Below are 15,761 nucleotides of genomic sequence, written 5' to 3'. Positions count from 1 at the left end.
ACTAGCTCTTTTCATGACTCTTTTATTCCCACTTTTTAGATGACACTCAAAAGACCAAGAAAGATGGAGAAAAGTTACTTCTCCAACAATCACTTCAAGCTTTTTATAATGTACTGTAAAAAGTGCATAGCAGAACACAATAAGGCTGGCTGAAAATCTGTCATTCAGCTCAGTCCGAGCACTTCATTTCATTTATGGAAAAGAAATGTTTGTTTGGTGATAAGAAAAATTAATTGTTTTTTTAAGCAATCTCAGTGCTAGAAATGGAACAAGATAAGGAAATGAAAAGGGGATGCCATCATCCACAGCAAATGTTATTAAGTGCCGATTATATATCGAGCACTAGGAGTATGAAGAGGAATAAGATTACAGGGTATCTGCAAGATAAGACATTTATAATAAAGACGATTTATTCCACATACAGTACCACACAAGGATAGGAGGAGTGCCAGGCAACAGATAAATGAATGTGGCAGAAGTTCAAAGCCTATAAAGTCAGTAAGGTCTGGTGTCATCCTAGAAAGCTTGGTGATATGCAGATCTCTGAACTTGAGCTTAAAAAGACAGCTGGCCAAAACAAAGAAAAGGGCATTCCAGACAGAAAAGACAATGCACAGGAAGCTGCTATCCTTTGCCGGTAGGACTGTTAGCATGGAAAGTTTAGGAGGCAACATTCTAGTGATGGGCACCTGAGACATGTATCCTAACATTCCAAATTTTACACATGCTCTTTATGATGACAGAAATTTCAGTCCTGGCATCCAGGAAGTATTTAAGAGTGATGCAGAAATGAGTAGTAAAAGCAATATATGTATACTGGAGGATCAGCCATACATAAATGACAGACGAAGGTCAAAGTGCAGACACGCAGCTGAGATACTGCAAAGAAAGGGCAGAGAGAGAAAAGAACAAATCGCAAACATAAATCGTCACATTTTGCTCAGTGTTATAGAGCAGAAGGACGTCAACAAAGGAAATACAGAAGAAACAGCTACAAAGGTAAAAGAACCAAGAGTATTTCCAAGAATGTGGCATCAATAATGCAGCATCAAAGAGACTAGACAATGAGAAAAGGCTAACAAGGGGGCGAAAATGTCAAAGCAAAGTCTGAAAATTCAGAGGACAGTAAAGAGAACAAGGAGTGAGAAAACTGTGAGATGCCTCTTCTTAAATAAAAAAGTGAACTGTGAAAAATGGGGGAAAAAAAGGCAGCAAAGTCCAGAGAGAGTATTATAAATAGAGAATATACTGTATTCTAATTAGGAAGAGGGAAGTAAGAGAGAGAGGGAAAGGATTCATTCATTCATTCAACAGGTATTTATAGAGCACAAAGCAGTCTCCTTTGGGAATTAATATACCCCACCCCACCCCACCCCCACCCCCCACCCTCCCCTACCCCCCCACCCCCGGCCCAAAGGCTTACATACTATTGATAAAAACAGGTATTGAGACTGAAGCAAAGGATGATCTATCACAGCAATACAGGAAAGTGAGATAGAGGCAGAGGATGACTGATTTCCTCATAAGAAAGTAAACAAGAACAAAGTCAAAATATGAAAGTTGAATGGACATCGAAAATAACTGCTTCAAGAAATGGACTACAGGAGCTGAATATCCACAGGTTTAAAAATAGGAATTCAGTTGGGGTCGACTAGCAGACACAGGACATCAGATCTGTCTCAAATTCAGGACTTTTCCCACCCATTCTGGGATGTTGAAACAGGAGTCGGTGTAAACAAGATGGTGATGATGGCTGGTTGGAGAACTGGCAAAATCACTTGTCCAGAGGTGAGGCGAAGCCAGGAGGCATCTTTGGGCTGCATCAGAGTGAAGATAGTGGCAAAAACCAGTGATTACCGCACAACATTCCTCCTCCTCTTATTCAACAACAGAATCCTGAGGGGCTTTTGTGGTTTCAGTTTTGGTTTTTGCTTTGACTTTCTGGCTTTTTTTGTTTTACTGGAAATATTACTGTCCAGATGAAAAACTATCTCTTAGATTCTCTCCAGCAAAACGTAGTCATAGCACTAAGTTCTGGCCAAGAAAATGTATAGAGGAGCCTGATGTGTTACTTTTAGGGAGTCTCCTTAAAGTGGGGCGGTGAGGGCTTTTTCTTCTGTTTTTCTTCCATTCTGCCATCTGGAGCAAGACTGATGAATGAACAACAGTCTAGCAGCCACCTGGGATGCAAAGAACAATGACAACAGGCTGGAGCCTGGGTCCCTGAAGACTCCATGAAACCTCTGTGCCAGCACTTCAATGCCTGACTCCAGACTTTTATACGAGAAAAAAAACTAAACTCCTACTTTAAGTCAATAATCCTTGGGGTTGTTATTCTGTAGAGAGAAACTGAATTTTAACTAATGGGGTGATCATGGTCTTCACTGGGTTAAGGTAAAGATGATCAAGAGAGAAACTGGAAAAGACAAAGAGCAGGCAAGCATCAAAACACAGGAACGAAGACTTCAACTCGTTCACTTATTCAACAGGGATAAGAGACTGATAGCCTGTAAGTGCTTGATACGACGTTAATGGCAAAGAGCTAATAGCTAGGATAAACCAATGGTCCTTTAATCTTTGGCAAGGTCTGCACTGCTAAAGGAGGCATTCAACAATACTGCATGTATGTGTAAGTGAAGGAGCAAATTGCTTTCTGTCACTGATTCTTTGATATGTGAACTCAGTATTTTTGTGGCTCAAAGAACAATCTGATGAAGGGGAAAAGCATTATTATCCACCTTACTGCTCCTCTAAAACCCATACTTTCATTAAGGCGTTATCTGTGAAAAAGCATTTTCGAAAAGAACGGAGACATTTGAAAATGTATAGTACAGTTTGCTAATGATGTTATCCAAAAATTAACTCCTCCAACTATTTCTATACATAACAGCTATGTTAATCTGGTTCTATGCATAAAGATCCTTAGGTACTAGGATCTGATATTCTTTACTCTTCTAATCTAGACTCCTCTGCAATTAAAACTAAATGAAGTCAGTTTGGCATTTATTTTACCCTCAAAACCCTTATGGTTACTAGTCCCTACTAGGCTGCAGACAATGTAGTACCCAGTACCACCCACTATTTCTAAATAGGCTATGAGAGAATCTCAATGCAGAGAGAAGTCCACGTCAGCCTCAGACACTGAACCACGTGCCCTTAACTCCTGATTCCAAATGTGTAGGAATTTAGAAAAATAGTTAGGACCATAGCAGTAAAGAAACTAACAGTCTTATATCAAGTACTGGGTTGGTCAGAAAGTTCGTTCAGGTTTTTCTGTACCATTTAATGGCCAACCCAATATTTCTCAAGTTGTCACACTGATGCTATCTCTAGGAGGTACAAAAAGACTTAAGAAAAAGGCTAGGAAGAATGTCTTCCTTATGCTGTAAAAACGACAACTTTTAAAATCAAATGTACTAAGTCATTCCCCTCATTCTGAGGAGAATGAGTCATTCTCTCTCAAAGAGAAATACAGGATAAGTCAAAATACTTGATTTGCTTTCTCAAAGGGATTTCAATTATAGACGATGGAAAACCCCTGATCCTGGATGGCTCAAAGCCAAAGTACTCCAAGTTGCCTGGAAACTCTGAATTAAATACAAATGTCCAAGTTCATGGCTCAGCGGGTAAAGAATCCGCCTGCAATGCAGGAGACACGGGAGATGCAGGTTCAATCCATGGCTTGGGAAGATCCCTGGAGAAGGAAATGGCAACCCACTCCAGTATTCTTGCCTGGGAAATCCCATGGACAGAGGAGTCTGGGGGGCTACATTCCATGGGCTTGCAAAGAGTCAGACATGACCGAGTGGCTAAGGGCATAAGCAACATACACAAGTCCAAGTTCATGACATGAAAAGGACAATCAAAAATGAGATGAAATCATCAGCCTTGAGCTAAAAAAGCAAAGAGGTCCTCTGATGGCTAAGGACTAGCTGAAGAACAAGTTCAGAAGGTAAGAAAGGTGGGAGGGGCATGCCAACTCACTTTCATTCTTACGTAGCTCTCTCCTCACTTTTATTATTTAAAAACAAAACAAAATGAAAACAACAAAGAACCACCTGCTTCTTAGAAGAAATGGCTGATTCTATGTTTTGTGATTGGGAGAAAGGAAATTCATAAGACAAGCCTGAACCATCAGATAGTGCCAGGGAGTAAGGAAGCACTCCCCCCAAAACTCAAAAAACAAGACAGCCACATTGATGGAAGTATGCAGAAGGGGTGTAAGAGAAAATTCAAAGAGCTCCCAATAGCCCAAAGGTCAAAACTGGAACAGCTTAAGCAATAAAACAGTTTTGGCTAACAACCCCAAGTATAAAGATAAAAATTCATGACTCAATACTGATACAACAAAAATGACTAAGTTAATTAATAAAATAGGAGGAAATAAACATATATCCCAAACAGAAGAATTCCAAAGAAATCACTATTTACTTAAGGAGATACTCCATCCTAAAGAGTGGAAGCACAGTTGTGGGCTCTGTGTAGTATGGGCTGCACAGAGAAGTTTCCTTCCAAAAAGTGTACACTACGAACACAGGGGGAAATCTTTACAGAGGAGAAACCTGACCAACACTTCAGTCAGGTGATCAAGGTCAGCATCAGCAGTCATAAACAGGATGATGAAAACAGCATTCTATCTCTTTATCTTCTTCTCCAAATTCCATATCCCCAGTCTAATCAAGAAAAATAACTCAGGAAAATTTCAACAGAGACACATACTACAATCAGATCAGATCAGATCAGATCAGATCAGTCGTTCAATCGTGTCCGACTCTTTGCGACCCCGTGAATCGCAGCACGCCAGGCCTCCCTGTCCATCACCAACTCCTGGAGTTCACTCAGGCTCACGTCCATCAAGTCAGTTATGCCATCCAGCCATCTCATCCTCTGTCGTCCCCTTCTCCTCTTGCCCCCAATCCCTCCCAGCATCAGTCTTTGCTCAATACACCTCAAAACCGCTGAGGTCAACAAAAACAAGGAAAATCTGAGAAATTGCCGCAGCCAACAGGTTCCTAAGGAGACAGGACGATTAAACATAATACTGTAGGTTGACTGAAACCTTGGGACACAACAGGGTCATTAGGTAAAAACTAAGGAAATCTGAATAAGCTATGGAATTAATAATGTCAATATGGGTTCACTAATTGTAACAAACACTCCATATTGATGGAAGGTGCAGATAAATGGGAAAATAGGGGGATACATAGGAACCTTTTTCTACCATCTTCTCAATTTGTCTATAAATATGAAGCTGTTTTTTAAAAATTAAAGTCTTAATTTTTTTTAACACCCTGGGGCTAGAGAAAAAAACAGAACTGAAAATTATTCCATAAAATAGTCATTCCACAATTATTCCATAGAACATAACTGTCATATAAATAGAGCCCAAACGTGTTTCTGGACTTCACGTATAAATCCAAGAAGAGGGGGAAAAAAAAAAACACTGCATCAGAAGGCAAAGATTGTTCTATTTCATCTTTGGAAAATAATTACATCAATATTTTCTATTAAGAAAATAAAAAGACAATAGCAAATCTCAAGAAAAGCAATTTTTTTATTTCAGATCTCTGAGAATAAAAATTATTTGGATTATACAGAGAGCTAGATCCTATTCACATCTCTGATACAATTATCTAAAACAGTCATCCAACTGAATAGTGAAAGGGTTGGCATTTTTTTAATTAGTAAGAAATTAACACAGTATTAGTTACTAACCAGACTGGCACTGGAACCTCACTTGTCCTTACAGTAGGGGGTCATGGCTTAGAAATGACCCATGAGATCACCTAAGGGAAAAAAAAGTGAGCCCCACACAATGGCAGCAGCAGTTCACCTTCATTTCCCTAATTTACTCAGCTTATTAGGAGGTTTTTCCAGTAGTCATGTATGAATGTGACAGTTGGACCATAAAGAAAGCTGAGCACCAAAGAAATGATGCTTTTGAACTGTGGTGTTGGAGAAGACTCTTGAGAGTCCCTTGGACTGCAAGGAGATCCAACCACTCCATCCTAAAAGAAATCAGTCCTGAATATTCACTGGAAGGACTGATGCTGAAAACTGAAACTCCAATACTTTGGCCAGATGTGAAGAACTGACTCCTTGGCAAAGACCCTGATGCTGGGAAAGATTGAAGACAGGAGAAGGGGAGGACAGAGGACGAGATGGTTGGATGGCATCACTGACTCAATGGACATGAGTTTGAGCAACCTCCGGGAGACAGTGAAGGACAGCGAGGCCTGGCGCACTGCAGTCCATGGGGACGCAAAGAGCAACAGGACTGAGGCACCGAACAACAAAACAAACTAATCTTTACCAAATGGCTGAGTAGATTTTTTTTTTTTTTGGATGATCCAATGGATGTTGGCAATTTGATCCCTGGTTCCTCTGCATTTTCTAAATCTAGCTTAAACATCTAGAAGTTCACAGTTCACGTACTGTTGAAGCCTGGCTTGGAGAATTTTGAGCATTACTTTGCTACCATGTGAGATGAGTCCAATTGTGCAGAAGTTGGAACATTCTTTGGCATTGCCTTTTTTTGGGACTGGAATGAAAACTGACCTTTTCCAGTCCTGTGGCCACTGCTGAGTTTTCCAAATTTTCTGGCATATTGAGTGCAGCACTTTTTCACAGCATCATTTTTTAGGATTTGAAAGAGCTCAACTGAAATACCATCACCTCCACTAGCTTTGTTTGTAGTGATGCTTCCTAAGGCCAACTTGACTTTGCATTCCAGGATGTCTGGCTCTAGGCGAGTGATCACACCATTGTGGCTACCTGGGTCATGAAGATCTGTTTTGTATAGTTCTGTGCATTCTTGCCACCACTTCTTAATATCTTCTGGTTCAGTTAGGTCTCTACCATTTCTGTCCTTTACTTTGCTCACCTTTGCATGAAATGTTCCCTTCAGTTCACTTGCTCAGTTGTGTCCAACGACCCCATGGACTACAGCACACCAGGCTTCCCTGTCCATCACCAACCTCCAGAGTTTACTCAAACTCATGTCCATTGTCTCGGTGATGCCAGCCAACCATCTCATCCTCTGTCATCCCCTTCTCCTCCTGCCTTCAATCTTTCCCAGCATCAGGGTCTTTCGAAAGGAGTCAGATCTTCACATCAAGTAGCCAAAGTATTGTAGTTTCAGCTTCAACATCAGTCCTTCCAATGAATATTCAGGACTGATTTCCTTTAGGATGGACTGGTTGGATCTCCTTGCAGTCCAAGGGACTCTCAAAAGTCTTCTCCAGCACCACAGCCCAAAAGCATCAATTCTTTGGCACTCAACTTTCTTTATAATCCAACTCTCACATCCATACATGACTACGGAAAAATCATAGCTTTGACTAAATGGACCTTTGTTGGCAAAGTAATGTCTCTGCTTTTTAACATGGTGTCTAGGTTGGTCATAATTTTTCTTCCAAAATGTTCCCTTGTTATCTCTAATTTTCTTGAAGAGATTTCTAGTCTTTCCTATTCTATTGTTTTCTTGTATTTCTCTGCATTGATCACTGAGAAAGACTTTCTTAACTCTCCTTGCTATTCTTTGGAAATCTGCATTCAAATGGGTCTATCTTTCCTTTTCTCCTTTGCCTTTCACTTTTCTTCTTTTCACAGCTATTTGTAAGGCCTCCTCAGACAGCCATTTTGCCTTTTTGCATTTCTTTTTCTTGGGAATTGGTCTTGATCACCGCTTCCAGTAGAATGTCACAAACCTCTGTCTACAGTTAGTTCTTCAGGCACTCTGTCTATCAGATCTACTTCATTGAATCTATTTCCCACTTCCACTGTATAATCATAAGTGATTTGACTTAGGTCATACCTGGCTGGTCTAGTGGTTTTCCCTACTTTCTTCAATTAAGTCTGAACTTGGCAATAAGGAGTTCATGATCTGAGTCACAGTCAGCTCCTGGTCTTGTATTTGCTGACTGTACAGAGCTTCTGCACTTCGGCTGCCAAGAATATAAACAATTTGATTTCAGTATTGACAATCTAGTGATGTCCATGTCTAGAATCTTCTCTTGTGTTGTTGGAAAAGGGTGTTTGCTATGACCAGTGCGTACTCTTGACAAAACTCTATTAGCCTTTGACCTGCTTCGTTTTGTACTCCAAGGCCAAATTTGCCTGTTACTCTAGGTATCTCTTGACTTCCTACTTTTTCATTCCAGTCCCCTATAATGAAAAGGACATCTTTTTTGGGTGTTAGTTCTAGAAGATCTTGTAGGTCTTCACTGAATCATTCAACTTCAGCTTCTTCAGCATTACTAGTTGTGGCATGGACTTGGATTAGAGGGATACTGAACGGCTTGCCTTGGAAGTATTACAGAAAAACATCTAGTTCTGTTTTATTGACTATACCAAAACTTTGACCGTGTGGATCACATCAAACTGTGGAAAATTCTTGAAGAGACGGGAATACCAAACCATCTGACCTGTCTCCAAAGAAATATGTATGCAGGTCAACAAGAAACAGTTACAACTTCACATGGAACAACAAACTGGTTCCAAATTGGGAAACGAGTACGGCAAGGCTGTATATTGTTACCCTGCTTATTTAACTTATATGCAGAGAGTACATCATGAGAAATGTTGGGCTGGATGAAGCACAAAGTAGAATCAAGATTGCTGGGAGAAATATCAATAACCTCAGATATGCAGATGACACCACCCTTATGGCCAAAAGCGAAGAACTAAAGAGCCTCTTCATTAAAGTGAAAGAGGAGAATGAAAAAGTTGGCTTAAAACTCAACATTCAAGAAAACTAAGATCATGGCATCCAGTACCATCACTTCATAGCAAATAGATGGGGAAACAGTGGAAACAATGAGAGACTATTTTAGGGGGCTCCAAAATCACTGTAGATGGTGACCACAGCCATGAAATTAAAAGACGCTTGCTCCTTGGAAGAAATGTTATGACCAACTTAGAGAGCATATTAAAAAGCAGAGACATTACTTTGCCAACAACGGACCATCTAGTCAAAGCTATGGTTTTTCCAGTAGTCATGTATGGATGTGAGAGTTGGACTATAAAGAGAGCTGAGTGCTGAAGAATTGATGCTTTTGAACTGTGGTGCTGGAGAAGACTCTTTAGAGTCCCTTGGACTGCAAGGAGGTCCAACCAGTCCATCCTAAAGGTGATCAGTCCTGAATATTTATTGCAAGGACTGATGCTGAAGCTGAAACTCCAATACTTTGGCCACCTAATGCAAAGTACTGACTCATTTGAAAAGACTCAGATGCTGGGAGAGACTGAAAGCAGGAGAAGGGGACGACAGAGGATGAGATGGTTGGATGGCATCACCAACTTCATGTACATGAATTTGAATAAGCTCTAGGAGGTGGTGATGGACAGGGAATCCTGGCATGCTGCAATCCATGGGGTCGCAAAGAGTCGGACACAACTGAGCAACTGAACTGAACTAAGTAGTTTTAAATATTCTTCAAAACATATTGAAGATAATACAAATTCTGTGAAAGCATCATACAAGAAACTGGACAAACTGGTAACTTCTAGAAGTAAACTTTGTTATTTAGTCACTCAGTTGTGCCCGACTCTTTGCAACCCCATAGACTGTAGCCCACAAGCTTCCTCAGTCCAAGGGATTCTCTCTTAACAAGCTTCAAATATAATCTTTTTAGTCCTGGCCAGAACTTATTGGAAGGAAGGAAAAAGGAGGGAAGTAAAGAGAGAAAGGAGAGAAGAGAGAGAGAGAGAGAAAGGAAAGAGTAAAGGAAGGAGGAGAGAGGAAGCAAAGTATTTACCCATAAGTATATACAACAGTGATCTCAACTTCCCTATATATCAGAATCAAAGATCAAACAACAACAAGCCAATCACCTTTCCTAGAGCTTCTGACTCAATGTATCTGCAGAAGGGCATGAGTGTCATGATTTTTTTAAAAAGCATTGTAAGAGAGTCTAATATTGTACTGCAGTGTTAGTCACTCAGTCATGTCCGACTCTGCAACCCCAGACTATAGCCCACCAGGCTCTTCTATCCAGGCAAGAATACTGGAAAGGATTTCCATTTCCTTCTCCAGAGGATCTTCCAGACCCAGGGATTGAACACAGGTCTCCTGCACTACAGGCAGATTCTTTACCATCTGAACTACAGGGAAGCCCCTGTAGGCAATCATAGTTGAGATTGGCCAGTGCCTCAAGCTAATTGGCCATAGTTGAGAGGCCCAGTGCCTCAAGCTAATGATAGAAGAAAGCCATCATAATAGCAACATTATTTTAAAATACTGTCCATTTCATCTTTATCTCACTTTTTAATTGCTGTTGTCTTAAAAAAATGTGTATATATATCACAATGATAATCATTTGCAATTATTTTATAAACATGAATTGGTTGCTTTTTTCTTTAGCTAACATGGTATGAGATCAAAAAAGGATTGAACACCTGTACTCTAAATGAAAATACATTGAAATAAAATATAATTTACAATAGAAAAATGATTTACTGAAATGCATTAACAAGTTATCTAGGGTTTAGGATCTGTTTTTTAAAAATACTAGAGCTCAGATAAAATCTATATTAGTCAAAACACAAGCCAGTCATTATACATAATAGTTATTTTGTCAGAGAACCAAAGACCATTATTATGAATCTCTCATCCCTAAAAGTATTTCAATTAAACAATGGAAACTCTAGGGCACTGAATTTCATTTTTTATATTGCACAAACTTCTAGATATAAAAGCAAGTTTTTTTTTTAAGTGTGCATAGGGAAATCCAAACTGTCAATTCATTGAGGAAATAAATTGCATGTAGACAAAGCAAAACTATTAAAAAGTTCTGAACAAATATTCCATACCAAAGTCTATTAAAATACTCAAATTACCAACAGACTAAGAATTGGTAAGTCATAAAAAGTAAGAAATTGCTTCAGAGACAGAAAACATAGAGACAAAGAGATGGTTCCTTAGAAATCTCTCTTGCCCGCCCAGACTGAGTGACCATTCAATACAATTTAGATACATAAGCATAATAATAAACTGTGCCCTCTTTCATAGGCAGTGTCCTGGTTTGGATGATAAGTTACATGGTCCCTCTTCCCTATATCTTCAGCTTCCACCCTACTTCTCTGCTTCATTCTTGAGCAAAACCTACTTCCGTGAGATTTCGATCCCAGCATCTCCTGAAAAGAACTACTGCCAGGGTCACTGATGACCTCCTGGTGTAAAAATTCCACAAGCTAAATCCCAAGTCTCATACTGTTCAACATGTCTTAGTAGCATAACAGAACAGACCACTTCTCATATCGTTCCTGAAACATACTCTTCCCTTCACCGTCTCAGGTGGTGGGATTTAGTTGCTCAGTCGTGTCTGACTCTTTGCAACCCCATGGACTGTAGCCCACCAGGTTCCTCTGTCCAAGGAATTCTCTAGGCAAGAATACTGCAGTGAGTAGCCATTCCCTTATCCAGGGAATCTTCTCGACCCAGGGATCAAACCGGAGTTTCCTGCATTGCAGGTGGATTCTTCACCGACTGAGCTACCAGGGACTTCTCAGGATACGCCCTCTATTGGCGTTTTTCCTATCTGACAGGACACACCTTTCAATTTCTTTGCTGCTTACTCCTCATTTTCATAGAAAGCACTCTACATGTATTTTCTGAGTAGGTCATCCAACTCTGACTTCAGGCCCAATAAGCTGACATCAGCTATTCTAATAATCAAGTGACTCTCCCCAATTTTCCTGGAACCAGTGTCTCCAATACACAATACAATTCCTCACAGAATGAAATAACACCCTTATAAAATACAATGACTCTTTCTAAGTCCTGGGACCCACAATACTACTCTTAAATGCATTTTATACATAATATTCCAGTAAGGACACTAGAAAAGACAGCAACAAAACCGATCATCTTGCCTTGAAACAGCAAAATGGTATTTTGACCATTGTAACACACTCACACACCAAAAGAAACTGGAGACGGTCTGCAGAAGTACAACCACAAAACTGAAGAGCTCTGAGATATTTCCTATGAGAATGGATTAAGTCTTCTAAAGTTAAATGAGTATTTACATTTAGCACCTATTTAGGGAAGAAAGAGATCGTTTTAATAATATCCCACTGAGTCCTGTAGACCTGAGACTATATCCAGTTACTGTCATCTGAGCTTTCAGATTCTAAGTGTAAATAGGTCCTAAATGTGTTAAATCCATTTCCCCCTAAGAGCATTAGCTCCCTGTAGCAGGAATGAGTACATCCAGGTTTGGCAATCTTACTATAAAGCTAACCACTGGACAACCAAGAAGTCTCTAAATGCATTTCTAATACGCAATTAGCCTGAAATTTAACATATTCATTCTCAGTTAACGGGACATTGAAAAATGGCAGTTTGGTTATTTGTTGGGATTTTCCTAGTAGCAGTTCATGCATATTCATAATCTATTGTATATATCATAGCCTTTTCACTGAGCATACTGTTTTGGAGACTTTTTCCATTTTCCATTGTATCAAACATTTGGAATACATTTTATGTACGGAAAGGATGTCAAAAAGTATCGTTTAGTGTAAATTATGCTTTGTCTTTCCATCGGGCTGATATTTGGTGAATAGATTATAAGACTTGCAATAATACAAAGTATCTAGACTTGAGGATACCTTGCCTGTGAGAAATATTAGGACCTAGACTATCCAGAATGCATCCTCTTTTTAGTTCCATATCAGCATTCACTAGTAATTTACCTGTGATTTAAAAGCAGATTCAAAGGAGATACTTTTCTGATATTGGCGCCCTCACACTAGAAGAGAGGCATACACACTAGAAGCTTTGAAGACACCATCTTCCAGCCTATTTTCCAGATTCTGTGTCCCTATACTCAAGACTATTGTCAATACTAGGCTTCCCTGGTGGCTCAGTGGTAAAAAAAAATCTGCCTGCCAATGCAGGAGACACGGGTTCCATTCCTGGGTGGGGAAAATTCCCTGGAAAAGGAAATGGCAACCCACTTCCAGTATTCTTGCCTGAGAAATCCCATGGACAGAGAAACCTGGAGGGCTACAGTCTATTGTTGTTCTTCAGTTGCTCATTTGTGTCTGATTCTTTGCAACCTCATGGACTGCAGCACGCCAGACTTCCCTGTTCTTCACCACCTCCTGGAGTTTGCTCAAACTCATGTCCTTTGAGTCGGTGATGCCATTCAATCATTTCATCCTTTGTCATCCCCTTCCCTGATAGCTCAGGTGGTAAAGAATCTGCCTGCAATGCGGGAGACATGGGTTCAATCCCTGGGTTGGGAAGATCCCCTGGAGAAGGGAAAGGCTACCCACTCCAAGATTCTGGCCTGAAGAAAAATATAGTCCATGGGGTCACAAAGAGTCGGACAGGACTGAGCGACTTTCACTTTCTCTTCCTGCCTTCAAATTTTCCCAGCATCGGGGTCTTTTCCAATGAGTTGGCTGTTCGCAACAGGTGGGCAAAGTATTGGAGCTTCAGCTTCAGCATCAGTCCTTCCAATGAATATTCAGGGTTAGTTTCCTTTAGGGCTACAGCCTACAGGGTTACAGAGTCAGACTCGACTTAGCGACTAAACAACAACTATAAAACTACACCAGTAAAAACAAAATGCCCCAGTAAATTTTTGCAGGACCACCTATGCTAGAAATGTGTGTTTTAAAAAAGAACAGTTTGTATTTCAAAATTACTATAAGCTTCTGCTGTGTAAGAAACAGAGCAAATAGGGAAGGGAGGATAAGTGTGACAAAGTTTTGAGTCTTTGAGGACATATAAAAAGGTACCCTTGCCAAGGTGAGCCATATTCTTGTTCCCAATAAACACATCCTCACTATAGCCCACAGGAAGGAGGTGTGTTCTTCCACTTGGCACACTGACACTTCAAGTTGCTGACACACTTCAAAGCTGCTCCATCCACTATAGCTTGCCCCGCTGACCCAGGCCACAGTAAACCACATTCCCTGTCAATCAAGAAAATCGATCATTGCCCAGAAAGCTGGAGATGTAATGGCGTAACCCTAAGGATTCATCATCAAGTCCTGAAAATTTCAGTCCATCACAGTGCTTCTGATGTGTTGACAGCTGGACCCACAACAGAACTCACACTTGAAGAGTCAGTTGAAAATGTTTTCTGAAAGCAGAGTCCATATAAGTTTGGCAAGTGCTTCTAAAACAGGGGGCCTATGTATTATCCTAAGGCTATTCCTGCCACCTCAATACGTTTCCAACCACCTTCAGAAGCACAGACTCCCTTTCACGGGCCAGCCATAGAAAGAGGATCAAACAGGCTCAAAAGAGTCCACCCTGGCAGTAAACACTCCCTTTTAACACTTTCTCTAGCCTCCCTGCTTGAGTCTGCGTAGTTGGTGACAGCCATTTGGGGAACAGATGCACAATGGTAGGCTTCACTAATAACAAAGCTATGAATAAATAACGACAATATGGAAACTGCTCCTCTTTCTTCTAAAATTCCTTAAAAAGAACTGACTCAAGTCATACCAATATTAATAATCAAAATAAGTCCGAATCAAGCTAAATTGGGACATACTCAAGCCACTGAATTATGTTTTGAGACCTACAATTTGTAAGGAGAAAACAACTGACTTATTTGGAGTTTCAGAGTTTACTAAACACCTTTAACTACCTTCTCAAACTGGCACTGATTACATAGCACACAACCAAGGAATCAAAATACTTCTGAACAGAGCTCTTTATGTTTGTTCTTTTGAAAGACCAAAATGCACAGATTTAAACTCAGAAGAACTGTGTACCAGTAACTGATTCTGATTACACACACAGAGGCCTCTATATTCAGAGTCAATCCACAAGGAGGAAATCTCAGAACAGGTGCGCATTTTTATCCCACGGGCACCGTGGGCTTTCAGAGAATTCAAGAGGAACGCCTACAGTCATGAGACCACCATCAAATGATGCACGCTAGGTCAACAGGTAAGCTCTCTGACACAACCTTATCGGCATCAGTCAGGGGCAGGTCCAGGTGAAGAAAACAGAAAAGGTCAGGTTTCTCTATTTTTTTTTTCCTTTTTCATAGAAATGACACCTACACAAAATAGCCTATAAGCAAAAATATCCAAGAGTTGTTTCTTCTTAATAGAGAAACAATGAAAACAATATATTAGCAGTGGGCTTTGTTATGTCCCACAGAATGGAACAGCTCCATATTATCTATTGTGGAAAAAACCTCCAAGATAAAAATAAACAGGAAAAGCAAATAAATGGATGTATTACACAACCATGTGTGCAAAACTTTTTAAGACAATAAACATGCACTTCTGTAAATGCCAAGAATAGCAAAGAGGTAAACTGCTGGCGGGAGCACAAAACCAGGAGGGAGCATTACGATTTATCTCTTAATTTTTTTATATCTTATGCATTTGGCACCTTGTGATTGTTAAAAAAGAAAAAAGAAAAATAAATGAGTTTAACTGATCGAAAGAAAAGAACCCTTCCCAGGCAATTTTGTTGTTGTTGTTCATTCGCTAAGTCATGCCCAACTCTTTGTGACCCCGTGGACTGCAGCAGGCCCAGCTTCCCTGTCCATCACCATCTCCCAGAGTTTGCTCAAATACATGTCCACTGAACCAGTGATGCTCTTGAACCATCTCATCCTCTACCCCCTTCTCATTTTGCTTTCAATCTTTCCCAGCATCAGCGTCTTTTCCAGTGAGTCAGCAGTTTGCATCAGATGGCCAAAGTATTGGAGCTTCAGCATCAGTCCTTCCAGTGAATATTCAGGGTTTATTTCCTTTAGGATTGACTCATTTTTATCTCCTTG

The 15,761-nt window shown here is 40.2% G+C and overlaps 1 protein-coding gene across 4 annotated transcripts in view; it reads right to left on the bottom strand.

Moving 5' to 3' along the window:
* Positions 1–15,761, bottom strand: part of TPK1 (thiamin pyrophosphokinase 1) — a 387,814-nt gene that overhangs the window by 305,702 nt on the left and 66,351 nt on the right. The gene's annotated exons all lie outside the window — the stretch shown is intronic.

This window comes from Bos indicus x Bos taurus, chromosome 4 (genome assembly GCF_003369695.1).
Source record: "Bos indicus x Bos taurus breed Angus x Brahman F1 hybrid chromosome 4, Bos_hybrid_MaternalHap_v2.0, whole genome shotgun sequence".
NCBI lineage: Eukaryota > Metazoa > Chordata > Mammalia > Artiodactyla > Bovidae > Bos > Bos indicus x Bos taurus.
The sequence above is the reverse complement of the archived record's forward strand: the minus strand, read 5'-3'. Positions and strand labels throughout refer to the sequence as shown.